General features: G+C 38.7%; 1 pseudogene; it reads left to right on the top strand.

The window, feature by feature from the left end:
• Positions 1 to 4,308: 4,308 nt before the first annotated feature.
• On the top strand, positions 4,309 to 5,137 carry LOC103752521 (annotated as a pseudogene).
• The last annotated feature ends 11,847 nt before the right edge of the window (positions 5,138 to 16,984 follow it).

Below are 16,984 nucleotides of genomic sequence, written 5' to 3'. Positions count from 1 at the left end.
TGAATTCAAGGCCAGCCTGGTCTACATAGTGAGTTCCAGGACAGCTGGGGCTACAGGGAGACCCTGTCTCAAAAAGACCAAAAAATAATATATCCAAACAAAGACTTGTATGTGTCTGAAAACAACTAAAGCCTTTCAATTAGTGAATGGATAAATAAATTGTACATCTATGTAGTCTACTTAGAAAAGAAAGGAATTGTATCAGTCTGAGTTCAGAGAAGCAAAGCTTCTAGGATAATTATAAGTGTGTATGTGGTATGTATATTTATAAGAATTTGACAGTTGTTGGAGTTGGTATGCAGTCCCTGTGAGGCTATTTTTTTTTGTACCTAATGTTGGAGATGGAATTCCATGAGGTAAGAAGGAAGGGCAGATATAAAGAAGAGAGCAAAGACAAACTTGAACCATGAAGATGGATTCAGAGCCTTGATATCTTCCATGTATCCAGCCTTATGACGTGATGTCCTGTGGGAATACATTCCCTGCTGCATTGGCCTTTGAAAGTGTTTTGGTAAGCACACATTTGGCCTAGGAATCAGAGGTGCTGAAGGAGGACCAAGGAAAGGTGGAACAAAAAGCGTGGCTGGTGGGCCACATCATCAAGGTGAACTGCAAAGTTACATGGGAGTTTCAAAAGTGCTAGCAGAAAGAATGGAATAGCTAAACTTCTCTTCAGATCTTGCACACTATTCGGAAGCACACAAAGAGAATTCTGGAAACAAGATTAGTCCTAATCAAGTTAACACACAAAACCACCACACAAACTAGTGATGTTTGCAGTATTGTAGATCAAAGGCTAGTGAAGCAAGCTTTTCACAAAGCCACATACTATATACTTGACCATGTGACACTATAAAGACAAAAGATTTGAAACTATAATCAAATCACTGGGTCAGAGGATCTGGTGAAAGGATTGGCTGCACAACATATAAAATCGTACTTTAAAAGAACAACTTTCAAGTAGGGCCTGTGGCACAAGCCTGTAAATCCCAGTGCTCAGGAAGCTGAGGCGGGAGGATTTAGTGTTCAAAACCAGCTTTGACAACAGTAAATTGCAGGCTTGCCTGGACAACATGATAAGTCCTTGTTTCAGTGAATTTTCATATGTGAAAATTATGCTTCAATAAACCTGATGAAAAATAAATAATGCTTTAATGGATCGAAAGAGCTAAGAAAATAACTAGAATCTGACAATCCTTACTACAAAAACCAATATGCAAGTTGTTACCTGTCACTCTGAGATGGCAGTGTCATATGCACTAGTAAATGCCAATGTGATGTACAGGACTTTTTCAAAAAGTATTTTTGTACCTAAGTTCTCTGTTTTTACACACAAATTTTGAATCGGCCGCACACCAGCAACCTTTTCTGATGTGATCATTAGCCTCATCTAGAAAACGCAGCTAGCAGCTCTCTCTGAGGTTTATTCTTAGCATGTGAGGAGAGCCACACAGATATGGCCCAGACTATTTATAGATTGATTGTTTTAGAAAACTATTGCTCCACAAGTATGTGGCAGGAGAAAAAAATAGAAAGAAATGAGATTTCAACAATTTTTTGTGTATTTTTCATTTTTATGATGTGTCTTCATTTTATCAACAAATGGAAACCAGTTAAATTGGTCCTGAGAAGAGAACTACACAGGATAAGACACTCTCCAAGGAGATGTTTACCTTCACTCCTGAGTGCCCTTCCCCTGAGAAATCTCTAGCTGACTTAACTGGTTCAGCTAGAACAAGAGGAGGCGTGAAAGCAAGATACACAACCGCCCCAGCGCCAGTATGGTGGCAATCCTGGGACTGCTCAGAAGTTACTTTCCACAAAAAAATTGTTTCACAGTCTCTTGGATGGCTTTTTAGCTCACAGGGACTGTCTCCTTGGATCTTTGGCAAGAAGCAACATAAAGAAGATTGGTTGTGGTCAAAGCACACTTGTCTATAACAACGGTCTCTCATCTCTTCTGCACATTATTATTGTTATTGGCATATATTCATTGTACACAGGAACAGGTTTCATAAGGACATTTACATAATGGGTATATTTAGGTTCATAGATTATATTTACCCCCTGTAATTCTCTTTCTCCCTTTTTACCCTCCTGCTAGTCCCTCTCATTCCTCCCCCAGACAATTTTGTTTCTACTTTAATGACATATATACTGAATGCTTTTATTGTGCAATATTATTATATGGATTAAAATACATTTATTTATTTACTGTGCATGTATGGGTGCCTTCAGGCCACCGTGTAAGTGTGGAGGTCAGAGGACAACTTTCAAGAGTCAGTTCTCTCCTACCATATGGGGTCCAAGGATCAAACTCAGGTTTCCAGCCTTGGTGACCAGCGCCTTTACTTGCTGAGCCATCTCACTGGCCCGAGAAAACTACTTTTTTAAGGGATGGGGACCTACTCAGTAGAGTGTTTGCCTACCTTGGAGGAAGCTCTAGTTTGGCTCCTAACAATAAATGGAAAGTGGTGGTGAACACCTATCGTTCCAGCACTCAAGAGGTGGAAGCAAGAGGATCAAAAGTTCAAGATCATCTTGGGCTACATAGTGAATTTGAGGCCAGCCTGGGCTACATGAGACCCTGGTTCAAATAAATAAATACATAAATAGTATTAAATTAAGAAGTACTAGAACTTGTTTTTTTTTCTACTATTATCCAACTTTGTGGGTTTTAGTATTTTTTTATTTTAACGTAAAATAAAAAATCAACTGCAGAATGGACATGGTGGCACTATAACCCTAGTGGTCAGGAAACAGGAGAATCTGGAGTTTAAAACCAGCATGGGCTTTGTGAGACCCTCTCAAAAAAATAGAAGAAAAAAAATCAGTTGCATTGACTAGCTTTACAGAATAAAGAAGAAATACTTGATTCATTAATTATAGTGAGAATTTTTTTAAAGAAGGTAAGAAAAATGGTATTAATTGCTACATTCATTGCTATGATGTTTTAATGTAGGGTTTATGAAAAAATATTTTTATGAGTAATATCCATTTGTGGTCATAAAAGAAAGTGTAAAATACTGATTTATAGGTAATTTTATTTGAAAATGGAAATGTTCATTCTCGTCTCAATCTTTCAACATGTAATTTTAGGAAGCCAGTGGCACGGGGGGTGAATATGATCAAAGCACCTTATATGCGTATATGAAATCCTCAAAGAATAAATAATATATATGTAAAAATTTGGAATCATCAATTTCTAAAAATGGAAATTCTGATTGTAATTACATTAAACTTAGAGACTAACTTGGGAAGAATTTATATCTTAATGTTGCTTTTAAATCCATCAGCATATATCTTCCATTTATTTAGTTCTTTCTCATAGCAAAGTTAGGTAATTTGTAACACTGAAAGCCAATGGAATTGCATTTTAATAACAAAAAAATAGAGATTCTACTTCCCATATGTTCTGAGAATTTTCTTCCTGTGAGGAGAGACTAAGTTCAGTCAGTGTTTAAGAGCACTGACCACTCTTACAGAGGACCTAGGTTTGGTTCTTAGCACCCACATGGCGACTAACAACCACATGTAACTCCAGTTCCAGGGGATCTGATGCCTTCTTCTGACTTCTTCTGGCACTGCACATCATGGGTGCACTCACATGCATGCAGGCAATACACTCCAATTCATAAAATAAAATTAATAAAATATTTTTAAAAATAAAAAAAGAAATACACAAAAAAATAATTACACTGAGAAAATATTTGGGGTAATGGCTGTTCTGAATTTCTCATTTGTAAGCTACTGTTAGCTTTCTGGCAAGGCTCCCCCATTTTTAAATGTGCTGCTACTGGAGGATATACTCAGAAGGATTTCTCATTACAAGTTTCATTTGATAACTATACATAAAAGATTTCTCCTGTTCTTCTATCTGCATTTAAAAATAAACACTTCACAGGCTAGACAGATGGCTCAGTGTTTAAGAGTATGTACTGTTCTTCCAGAGGACCTGAGTTCAATTCCCAGCAAACAACTTCAATGGAACTGCTTGTAACTCCAGCTCCTGGGGTACCTGAGGGCACCAGCACACACATGTACATACTACACACACACACACACACACACACACACACACACATACACATAATTGGAAAATAAAAATATAATATGAAAATAAACCCTTCAGATACACCATAGGAAACATTTTATGTTCTAGTTCTAATGCTTCAACAATAACCATCTTCAAGAGGCATGAGTTATGATTTATGATGTGTATTAAATTATAATAATATAACAGGTAAAAACAGCAGAATGATATAGGAGATAAATGTATGTTTTTAAAAAAAAGTATCTCCACTGAGGATGGCTGATGGAGAAGCAAATCAAGATTTCACTTACAAGACGGAAAGTCCATCAGTGCCAGCGGAGATTGTACCTGCCACTTCCCAGACTTCAGAGTCAGAGAGGTTAAACCTGACACTCCTCAGACCTCTGGGACTCTACCATCACCCCATACAAGTAGTTCAGAAAAACAACTTATGGATGCAACACTTATTGAAAGATTAACAAAAACAAGGTCTTCAATTCATTCTTTTTGTAGCGTGGTGAAACGACTTAAAGTAGAGAATGACGATGATGATCAGACCATTCCAGAAACAGGAGCATCTCCCAGAGAGGAAGACTGCTCAGTGTTCCAAGAAAGTTTGAAAGAGAAGGATAATGAATCCGAAGAAAAGGATGTTTGAAAAATAACTCGAAGAACGTAAATACATGTGAATCTGTCATTTGATTGTGGGTTGTCCGGTACTCCCCAAAATCATTCGGTGAATGAGAATCCTGAACTAACAATAAAGGAAGAAAAAGCAAAATTGGTGAAGCAGGTTCAAAAGAAGGAAAATCTTCGGAGGCCAAAATGTATAGATGGAAGAATGACCTCTGTGGGTTATGGCTGTTAATAAAGATGTGAAGAAACTGTAGCCAGCTGTTGCTATGTGATTTGCAGGCAGCTGTGTCTGATGACAAGAAGAAACCAAGCCTCACTCAGCTGATAGGCGACTATGGGATAGATGAAAAATTGCTGCACTATACCTGAAGTGAAGAAGAATTTGTAGGTCTTTATAGGAGTCTTTTTCTCTCGCTTTTTGGGGTGATGGGGATCATACACAGGGTCTCAAATGTGCTCCCTTGCTAAGCCATACACTTGACCCCTTTACAGAATGGATAAGATGACAGTGTGAGAAGATACACAGTTTAAAGGGAAGATGTAGGCTGTAATGGCTTAGGGGAAGTATCTTGGCGAACAATACATAAACTAAGTTCTAAAATGAACTTTTAACATTTTGCATGCTTAATATAGGCTAAGGAAAGAAGCAATTAAAATAAATATGAAAAAATTAAAATCATGCTTAAAAGGAAATTTGGAAATTTTGGAAACCGATCTTAATGCATTGTTTTGATTTTTGTGGTTTTATTTTCAATGTTAAAAAATAGTCCAGTCTATTGAATGTCTAAACCTAAACTGATCTAAGAGTACTTATGTCTCTTTAAGTTTATGGATCTTGTTTTCAACTGTTTAACACATCTATCCATCTGCTAATCTAGCAAGTAATTAAACTCATGTCTGCAATTACCAAAAAAATAAAAAGAAGAATCTCAGGCAATCAAATAAGTTATATGTAAGCTCCATTTTCTTCATCCTGCAACCAGCAATCAATTCATTCTCTGCCTCTTCCCCATTAGGAATGTTATTCAAGGGGGGCAGAGAAAGGGGAGCTCAATGAATAAAGGCATTTGCTAGGCAATCCTGACAACCTGAGTTCAGATCCTCAGCATCCATATAAAAACTGGACTCAGGTCTGAGAGTACCTGTTCTGGCCTCCATTGGTGTAGGGCCTGAGATCTCAGCAAATTGCCTGGAAGTGCCTGATCTGGCCTCCCTCTTGCACAGGGGCTAAGAACTCAGTAGACTGCCTTACAGCACCTGGATCTAGCTTCCACCTGATGGCGAGCGTCCCCAAATCACCCCATACCCAACCCCCTAACTGGCATTATGTGAGCCCCTCCCATGGCCTCAGGGCAGACCTCTGCCCTATAGTAGGGTAAGGCTGAGACCTTAACAGACAGTCTGAGAGTGCCTGTTCTGGCTTCTGTCTGGTGCAGGGGCTGTGATCTCAGCAGACAGCTCAGGAGTGCCTGATCAGGCTTCCACCAAGTGTAAGGGCTGAAAATTCAGCAGACTGCCCCAGAGTGCCAAAATCAGGCCTCCCCTAGGGAACATCCCAAATTGTGCTCTGAGTACCCACTAGTAGGGGTCCAAACCTTAGAAGGAAGCCTGAGTGTACCTGACTAGAGCCTGGTTTGGGCTTCTGTGGGAGCTCCTGAGTAGCTGATCAGTTCCCTCCAAAATAAAATCTAGAACCTGAAACCTAGGCCAACCAGCTCTACAAACCCAATGAGAAAACAACCAAGGCACACCAACAATACAAACAGAAGCAAACGTCAACTCAGCAAAAGAAGACTTGGTTTTCACACCAGAATCACAAACAACAAAAGAATTTCACATGCCAAAATCGCAACAAAAAAAATAATAAAATGGAAAGCCAAAGCACTATGTCCCCACCAAACTCCACTAGTCCTGTGGAAGAGTTCTACGAGGAGAACCCCGTAGAGATAACTCAGGACACTGAATTTAAAAGAACAATCATAAACATGATCAAGGAATTAAATGAATTTAAAGAATACACAAACAAATTAAAGAACTAAAAGAAGATAGGGATATACCCCTGAATGAATTCACAAAAGAGATAGAAACATTGAAGAAAACTCAGGCACAAAATAAAGAGGGAAGTGAAAAACTTAACAAGCCAATTTGAAACAACAGGGGAAAGCCTCACCGCTAGAATGAATGAAATGGAAAACAGAATATCAACACTGCAGGATAAAGTTGAAGACTTGGACCACTCAAGCAAAAATTATGAAAAAATTAAAAAAAAACAGGAATGGAATAGGTCAACTGGACAAGGACTAAACTGAGAGACGTCTGAATTAAATGATACCACATCAAATGGACCTAACAGGCGTCTTCTGAATAGTCCACCCAAGCACAAAAGAATACTTTCTTTTCAACACCCCATGCTGGGGCACAAAACAAACCTCTTCAAATACAAGAAAACTGAAATAATTCCATGGATTCTATCACTACATGAACTCATGGCAATTAAATGACACACCCCTAAATGATAAGTGGGTCAAAGGAGAAATTAAGAAAGAAACAAAAGTATTCTTGGAATACTTTACAATACAACACAACACAACAAACCTCTGGGTCACTTTAAAAGCAGTCCTAAGAGGGAAGTTGTTTTTTTTTTAATATTTTATTATTTTTATTTTATGTGTATGAGTATATTGCCTGTATATAGGTAAGTGCACCTGTGTCATGCAATGCCAGAATGGACAGCAGAGGCCGTCAGATTCCCTGGAACTGGAGTTACAGACAGTTGTTAGCTGCCATGTGGGTGCTGGGATTTGAACCCGGATCTTCTGCAAGAACAACCAGTGTTCTTGACAGCTGAGCCATCTCTCCAGCCCCTAAGAGGGAAGTTTTTAGCTCTAAATGCCTACATTAAAAAATCAGAAAGAGCGCAAATAGATGACTTAACATTGCAACTCGAGACACTGGAAAGGCAAGAATAAATGAAACCCAAATCCAGCAGAAAAGAAGAAATAACAAAAATCAGAGCATAAATTAATGAAATAGAAACAAAGAATACAATAAAAAGAATCAAAGAATCTAAGAGCTGGTTCTTTGAAAAGATAAACAAGATTGACAGACTGCTAGCCCAGTTAACCAAAAGAAAGAAAGAGCACCTCCAAATCAACAAAATCAGAGATGAAAGGAGAAACCGCAACAGACACCAGAAAGATCCAGAACATTAAAAGGGAATATTTAAAAACCTATACACTACAAAGTTTGAAAACCTAAAAGAAACGGATGGATATCTAAAATCATGGGAACCACCAAAGTTAAACCAAGAAGAGATCAACAGTTTAAACAGACACATAACATATAAGGAAATTGAAACAGCAATACAAAGCCTTCTGACTAAAAAAAATCCAGGCCCAGATAGATTTACAGCAGAATTCTACCATTTTAAAGACATTTAAAGAAGATCTCCAACCAATACTACTTAAATTATTCAAAATGATAAAAACTGAGGGAGAACTCTGAAATTTGTTTTATGAAGCCAGCATCACTCTAATATCCAAAACAGGTAAAGACACAACCAAAACAGAAAACTATAGACCCATATCCTTAATGAACATAAACACAAAAATTCTCAATAAAATACTTGCAAACCTCATACAGATGTACATCAAAAAGATCATTCCTCATGATCAAGAAGTAAACTTTATCCCAGAGAAGTAGGGATGGTTCAATATATGCAAGTCAATAAACGTCATTAATTATATAAATGGACTCAAAGACAAAAACCACATCATCATCTCAATAGATGCAGAAAAGCTTTTTGACAAAATCCAGCACGCATTCATGATAAAAGTTCTAAAGAGAACTGGACTGGAGGGAATATACCTCAATATATTTAAATCCATATACAACAAACCCACAGCCAACATAATTCTAAATGAAAAAAACAAAAAACTGGAAGCATTCCCATTAAAATCAGGAACCAGACAAGGGTGTCCACTATCTCTACTCCTTTTCAACATAGTGCTTGAAACTCTTGCAAGAGAAATAAGACAAGAGAAGGGAACTAAAGGAGTAATAAATAGAAGAGGTCAAATGATATCTTTCTGCAGATTATATGATAGTATACCTAAGAGATCCCAAAAATTCCACCAGAAAACTAAAATTGATCAACATTTTCAGTAAAATGATAGGTTACAAAATTAATCTACAAAAATCAGTAGCCTGTCTATATATGAATAACTAGCAATTGGAGAAAGAGTACAGGGAAACCCTCCCATTCACAATAGCTGCAAAAAATAAAACAAGTTGGAATAAACCTGACCAAAGATCAAGTTTATGTTTGATGTCATACAGACATCAAAGATCTCTGCAATGAAAATTTTAAAGCTGTAAAAAAAAGAGATTAAGGAAGATACCAGAATTTGAAAAGACCTCCCATACTCATGGATTGGAAGAATTAATATTGTGAAAATGACCATCCTACCAAAAGCCATTTATAGATTCAATGCAATCCCAATCAAAATCCTCATGACGTACTCACAGAATTAGAAAAAAAATTATCCTTAAATTTGTATGGAAGCACAAAAGACCCCAGATAGCCAAAGCGACCCTGAGCCCAAAGAGCAATGCTGGGGGGATTACTATACCAGAGCTATAGTCATAAAACAGCATGGTACTGGCACAAAAATAGACACATAGATCAAGGGAACATCATTGAAGACCCAAACCTGATTACATGCAATTTCAGCCACCTGATATTTGACAAAGGTTCCAAGAACACACAGTAGAGGAAAGACAGCATCTTCAACAAATAGTGCTGGCAAGACTGGATCTCCACCTGTAGAAGAATGAAACTAGATCCTTATCTTTCACCTTGCACAAAAGTCAACTCCAAATGGATCAAAGACCTCAGTGTGAAACTGGAAACCCTGAAACTATTAGAAGAAAATATTGGCAGTAACTTATGACATAGGTGTAGGAAAGAATTTTCTAAATCGGACAGCATTTGCTCAGGAATTAAGATCAGGATCTAATTAAACTAAAAAGCTTCTGTACAGCAAAAGAAACAATCAAGAAAGTAAAGAGAAAACCCACAGTGTGGGAAAAAAATCTTCACCAGAGACACATCTGACAGAGGTTTAGCATCCAGAATATATAAAGAACTCAAAAAACAAAGAAGCAAGAAAGCAAATAACCCAATTAATAGATGGGCTAAAGATCTAAACAGAGTTCTCAAAGGAAGAAATAAAAGTGGCTAAGAAACATCTTAAAAAGTGTTCAGCATCGTTAGTAATTAGGGAAATGCAAATTAAAACCACCTTCAGGTTTTACCTTACCCCAGTCAGACTGGCTAGGATCAAGAGAACAAAGGACACCAAATGCTGGCAAGGATGTGAAGAAAGGGGAACGCTCATTCACTGCTGGTGGGCTTGCAAACTCGTGCAACCCCTGTGGAAAACAGTGTGGAGAACTCTTAAAAAACTAAAAATGAACCTACCATATGACCCAGTTATACCACTCCTTGACATATACCCAAAAGACTCATCCTATTGTAGAGACACTTGTACATCCATGTTTGTTGCTTCTCTTTTCACAATAGCTAAGAGATGGAAGCAACCTACGTGCCCCTCAACTGATGAGTGGTTAATGAAAATGTGGTACATTTACAGAATGGAGTTCTACACAGTAGTAAAGAAAGATGAAATAATGAAATTTGCAGGTAAATAGATGAATCTAGAAACTGTTGTACTAAGTGAAGTAACACAGACTCAGAAGAACAAAAGATGTATGTTTGCCCTCATTTGTGGATCCTAGAACCAAATCCTTTATAGGTGAGGCATATCCTGATGCAACTGCAGGGACCAGGAATACGGAAGGGAAACAGGGAGGTAAAGGGAAAGAAGGAACCTGAGTGAGAAAAAGAGTAGGATAAAGTTGTTACTAAGGGAGAAATACGTAAAAAGGCAGTAGTTAAAGGGGAGGAGGGGAAGGACGGCTGTAGAAAGAACTATAGGAATAAAGGGGAAAAATTCTCCAGATACACAGTAAAAAAATAAAATAAAATAAATAAAAAGCCTTAAGCACAGAAGGAACCCTATGGGGACAGAAGAAAGCCCTTCTAGAAGCAATACGGTTGGTAAATGAAAATCTCAGTGTCAGAGGTGAGTTGCCCCCCACCCCCCATGAGCTGCTGTTGGCCTGAGGGGCCCTAGAGGTCCCCAAAACAATAAGGCCATTGCCTTATTGTTGGTTGGACACTGGAAGTAGACAGAAAAACCCTATTGCTGAAGACACAGCATGATGTGAATGCAGGAGAGGGAGAAATCAAGCTTGGACTAAGCTGGAAACTTCCTGTCACTGGATAGGTGGCTTTCAGAGTGCCAGAAGGCCATATGCAGATGACTGGGGGAGAATGGTCCCCCATAATTCTGCTCAATGATGGACCCCATGTGTTGCACTATCAGCATACCAAAAAAGATGTTCCTGTTGGTGCAATAGTGGAGTGTCTAGTGTATGTAGAACCAGCAAGTTTTTTATTGTATATAATGCCTGCTCCTAAGGGTGGAACATACATCTGGTACTGTAGACCAGGTCAACTCCTTGTGGCAGGGGAGGATACAGGCCCCAGTGGGGAAGCCACTGCAATTGTTTTGTTAGATGGATGTAATGTACCTGCTAAAGTACCGTCCAAGCATTTGTATTCACACCCATAGGTTAAGTTATTATAGCATCCACTGTTTAGATGTTCTTGCTTTTTGCTGTTTGTGTCTTTATAGTAGATGAAATCCCATTGAAATGGGCCGACAGCCCATGGAAAATAGATGATGCAGAGACCTGAAAGTTCAGTTCCTTGCCACAACAGGAGGAAGATCATCCTATACCTACCAACCCCTCCAAAGCTCAGGGACTTTTGTGGAAGAGGTTGGCAGAAAGAATGTTAAGAGCCAGAGGAAGGGGTGGAGTGTTAACTGGACTGACCACTATACTGACAAGCTGTAGTCACACCCCCTTCCCACAACATCAAGGAGTTGACGGGGGAGTCAGTTACCCCTCCCACCCACGTTGGGGAGGGACTATGGAAATATAAGCCGAGAATACCATGAGGCACCTCTTTCACCATTTTGTGTGGCTGTTGGGAAGTCACAGAGTCTATATTTGAGTGTGAATTTCCCAGTGCAGCCATAAATGGGGGGGGGACCCACTCTTCTGTAAATAAATCCCCACCCTATGCTCTGTTAGCAAGCAAGCCCAATAGACTAGTTAGGATTTTTAAAAAAAAAGAAAAGAAAAGAAAAAAAGAACAGAGTTCTGGTCAACCAAAGTCAACCCCATGTTGGTAAATCCTTTGGTCTTTGATTTTTTTTTTTTTGTCTCTTTGGAACAGGGTCTACCTGTGGCCCCAGCTGGCCTAGAGCTTTCTGGGTGGACTAGGCTGGTCTTGAGCCTCCCAGGTGCTGGGATTGAGGATGTGTGTCACCATGCCTGGCTTTAGTCTTTGATTTCTTATCCCTACTTTTCCAACCTTAAATTTCGTTGTATATATATTTTTATGTAAATTGTTTCAAATCATTTTTGGAAAAAATGTGTTAAAAATTACCTCTCTTTGGAATAATAAAAATATTCTTAAAAAAAAAAACTGGACTCAGATGTAGTGGTTTGTGTCTGTAATCCCAGCACTCCTCTGATAAAACACAAGATGGAGATGGGAATGTCCTTGGGAGCTCATGAAGCTGGCTAGCTGCAGTGACTTGAGAGACTCTGCCTCATCACTGGCCTTATCCAGCACTGGACACTGCATCTACAATACTGACCTGCTAGGTAAGACGTACTCACTGGTGCAGTGATGGCAAAACTGTTCACGGGGTAATCAGCAGCTCTGTTAATTGGATTTGAGGCTTGTTCTATAGGAGGGAATTTATGCCTTTTCACTGTAAACATGGTCAAAACCCATGGCTAGGATAGTCAGGCCCTAGGGGGGGCCTAATGAGGTTTTACTAAATGATAATGTTGTCAAACTGCTTTTTAAATAATTATGCTTATATTCATAAATTTGTGCTGCTCCCAACCTTGATCAGAACTTATTGCAGTGGGTAGAGGTTAATGTAGAGGCATTGCTGTTCAAAGTACTGAGAATAAGCAACTGAGTGCTTATGGGACATCTGTATCACACACACCCCACCCCTCAGGACTCAGGGAACATTGCGGAAGAGGGGACAGAAAGGGTGTAAAAACTGGAGGATGGGAAGGAGAGTGTGAAATGTCTTTCAGACATGACATGGCTGTTTCACACATGAGCTCACGGAAGCTGTGGTTGCCTGCACAACACCTGACAAGATCAAGCCGGTTAAAAATTCCAGTTTGGAAAGAGGAGGGGCTTCCGAATCCTCATCCCTAGCTGAGGAGCTATTGGCAGTTGATGGCTGCTGGAGGAAGGAGAGTCTCCATGTACCATTGTATGACCCCTGCACCTATGGGCATATGGGTTCCCATGTACCACTGTATGACCCCTACACCTGTGGGCATATGGGGTAAAAAATAAATACGTACTATGATTCTTACAGCTTGAATTTAAAGTGTACCCATAGATTTTTGGCTTTTTTTGTTTGTTTTTAAGATAGGGTTTTCCTGTAGCCCAATTGGCCTTGAACTCAATGCAGACCAGGCTGCCCTTGATCTCACAGAGATCCACTGCCTCTGCCTCCTGAGTGCTAGAATTAAATGTGTGTGCCACCAGGCTCGAGATGGCTCAGAAGATAAAGGCATCTTCTGCCAAACATGATGACTTGCTTGGTTGAAGGAGAGAATCAACTCCCACAAGTTATCTTCTGACCTACACGATCACATCATGACAGATGTGTGCCAACAGGCACACACACACACACAAACACACACTAAATAAAAATATAATAAAAATTTAAAATCATTCCATATATACTGAAGAATACTGTGCCCTCGGTGTTGTTCTATGTATTTTACATAAATCTAGTTCGCCATTTGGATTAAAATTTCTGCATCTTTATTGTTGTGCCTTTTAAATGTGTCATTTGAGAGAAATATGTTAACCCCACCCCCTTGATGATGATAAACTTGGCATTTCCATTTATGCTAATAGATGTGGTTATAAAGTTTAAAGGGTATTATTAACTGCATATAAACTTAAAATTATTATATCTCCTTTTAACTCTCTTCACTTTCAGCAATCCTTTAAAGTATTTTTTTCTAGTACTTATAAAGTCACAAGTTTTGCTTCATGCTTATCTGATTTTTTCTCTCCTTTCTCCATTTTTCTGTGTACTTATCTTTTAAATGTCTCTTTAGTTTGTGACTAGACTTTTCTTTGTATCCTTCATCAAGTCTAACTATCTTTGACTATTAACTTTTAGTAGGCCAGCGATTTTTGTTAAAATCATGATGTACTTGTTTTCTAATCATGCTTCGAGGTGTTTTTCCTTCTGCTGCTTTTGTTACCTTTCCCTCTGTCAGATTAAAATTTCTGATCTTTTATATTTTTGTTATTAATAATATATAATAATGCAAATATTTAAGTTATCAAGTCCTAAATTCATCAATATTTCTATCCTTTTCAGCATAAGGACTTTAAAACATTAAATCCTCTTTCCTTTTAATTTTCAATATTATTATTAGTAGAAGTAGTACTGTGTGTGTGTGTGTGTGTGTGTGTGTGTGTGTGTGCATGTGCTTGTGGAGGTCAGAGGACAAATTTGTGAGTTGGTTCTCTCCTTCTACCTTTATATGTGTTCTGGGAATTGAACACATTTACCAAATGAACCATCTAGCAGTTCTCTCTCCTCTCTCTCTCTCTCTCTCTCTCTCTCTCTCATTTTCTCTCTCTCATTCTCTCTCTCATTCTCTCTCTCTCTCTTTCTCTCTCTCATTTGTTTTCTTTTCTAATAGCTCAGGCTACCTTGAACTCTATCTTCCTGCCTCAGCTTCTGGATGCCTGGGTTAAGGGCTTGTGCCATTGTGCCTGACTTAGGCCAATTTAAAAATATTTGTTTACTGATTAAATGTATTTTTGTTTCATATTTGTTTTCATCTATATAATTTATGCATAAACATGAATTCAAGAAAAAAAATTATTATTATATAACTCACTTGAGAACTTTCTGATTTATTACTGTTTTATTACTGAGATTTTCTTCTTTGTGTTTGTTTTGTTTGAGACAGGGTCTCCTTGTAGCCACAGCTGACCTGGGACTTGCTATGTAGACCAGGTTGGCCTTGATCTAAGAGAGATCCACCTGCCTCTGCCTCCTGAAGTACTGGGCTTGAAAGCATGTGCTGCCATGCCTGGATATAGGAATTTTCTTTAAAGAAGATTTTAATCATTAATTTATACCATTTCAATACTCCAGAAAGAATAACGGGAGCCTGGCAGCAATATCCTACACGGAGAGTAAAAAGGAAGGTAAATTTATTTCAAGATTAACCTTCCAGCAAGTAATGTAACAGAATTTATGACTTGGAACTTTGTAGGATTCTTATGTTTTTGTGTATGAATTTATTCAAAGGATTCAAACTAGCAAGACCCTCTTGAACATATTAGATAGTCTTACTTATCAATGTGAATGCTTTGTGATATATTAGTATAGTTGCCCATCCATTCTTAGTTGCCCATAGATGGCCCAAGTACAGATACTTTAAAACAAAGACAAAACTTGACCATCTATTCTTGAGAAAGAAACACAAATTTTAAAATGAAATGATTCCTAAAAGAGAAAATAAGTTGGGACTCCAAATAGTCCTCCAGTTTAACTCCCTTGATTTATAACCAAGGAAACTGAAATTCTGTTAAAAAATGCTTTTCTAAAGAAGTTATAGAATGTTTGTTGGACCAGAAAGAATAGTCTAACTATTCAGCTATTATCCCTGTGTTTTGAACAGCCGAATCGAAAGACAAGCCAGTGCCATGCATTATTAACCACGAATCCCTCAGTTGCAAGCTTTGTGTCAGAAATGTCAATGGAATGAATAGTTGGATGACTTTTCTCAGTTGTTACTGCAGTGTGGCTGCAGGCCCTATTCAGAAACCAATGAAGTCTTTCTACTGATCAGAGAGGAGACCTCTGTAAACGCAGTGCTTGTGACATACCAATAAGCTGCCTTACATCAGTAAGAGGATTCTGCTGAGAGACAAAAGGATGTAATCATCTCAGTGTTCCTAATGTATTCTTGAAAGCATTCCCTCCATCAGTCGTCCTTTTTACAAGGCAGCGCTGCCCAGCTGAAGCCACCACCTAGCTGCTGCAAGCTCCTCCCATTCAAGCCACTTCCTGGAAGTCCTGGCCCTGACCGGAGTTTAGGATGATGTCTGACCCTTCTAGCCAATTCCTATTCATTGCGCTCTTACTCACTCCGCGGCCAAAGTGGAGCGTCTTCCTTTTCAACTTACATTCATATTTTGCTGACACCTAAATGTTGGGCCACCTCCAGCACTTGAAATTACTGTTTTCACCCAAAATAATACTTTCTCTTATTTCTAAAGCTGTGTGCCTACCGTAGGAGACATTATGACCTATGCTTTGTTCCTCTACAATGTCCTTTCTGTCTTCTTTAGAGATGGTGTGCCTTCTTCCACAGCCCCTGGCCAGCAACTTCCTAGAAGGCAGATTGTCAACCCCACTGCAGGCACGGCTGCCTTTTAAGTGGTTCATCTTAGCTGATACAGTCTGATTCAGTAAAATGTGTTGAACAGGGAAAGCACATGAGGCTCAATGCTAAGTTCTAATTCTATCAACTGTCCAGTTGTTAGTCTAGCAAATGCAAGCCTAAACATTAGTTCTTAGGACTAAATGCTTCATAGGGAGGAAGGCTTTCTTCTGGAGCTGGGAGGGCTTCTTCTAGGGGCACCAAGGACACTGGGTTTGGAATTGGGACTCAGATGACTATACTCTCTCTGATGAGATGTGTACTCTGGGTAAGTTATATATATGTGAGCTTCCATTTCAGACACAAAATGAAGGTATTTGGACTAGATGCTCAAACGATATCTTTCTAGCTCTGACATTATGCTTTTGCAGACAGAAATGATAATCTATTGACATTGTTGGGTCACTCTCATCTCTGAAATTCTCAGAGTGCCCACTTTAAATTGATACGATGAGAATCTTATAAATAAATAACATCTTGAACATCATTAAGAGGGAGTAATTTTCACAGTGCCCTACAGTCTATAAGAACAAGTTTAATGGCTGCCTTATACTCCTTTAAAATATTTTAGTAAGCATTGGTTTAAAAAAATGCAAGAGAAGAATGTGACACCTCAGCAAATGCTTGAAGGTAAACCAAACATCACTATAAATACTGCAC

The sequence above is a fragment of the Nannospalax galili genome, unplaced genomic scaffold, assembly GCF_000622305.1.
Source record: "Nannospalax galili isolate Female #2095 unplaced genomic scaffold, S.galili_v1.0 scaffold708, whole genome shotgun sequence".
Classification (NCBI taxonomy): domain Eukaryota; kingdom Metazoa; phylum Chordata; class Mammalia; order Rodentia; family Spalacidae; genus Nannospalax; species Nannospalax galili.
The sequence above is the reverse complement of the archived record's forward strand: the minus strand, read 5'-3'. Positions and strand labels throughout refer to the sequence as shown.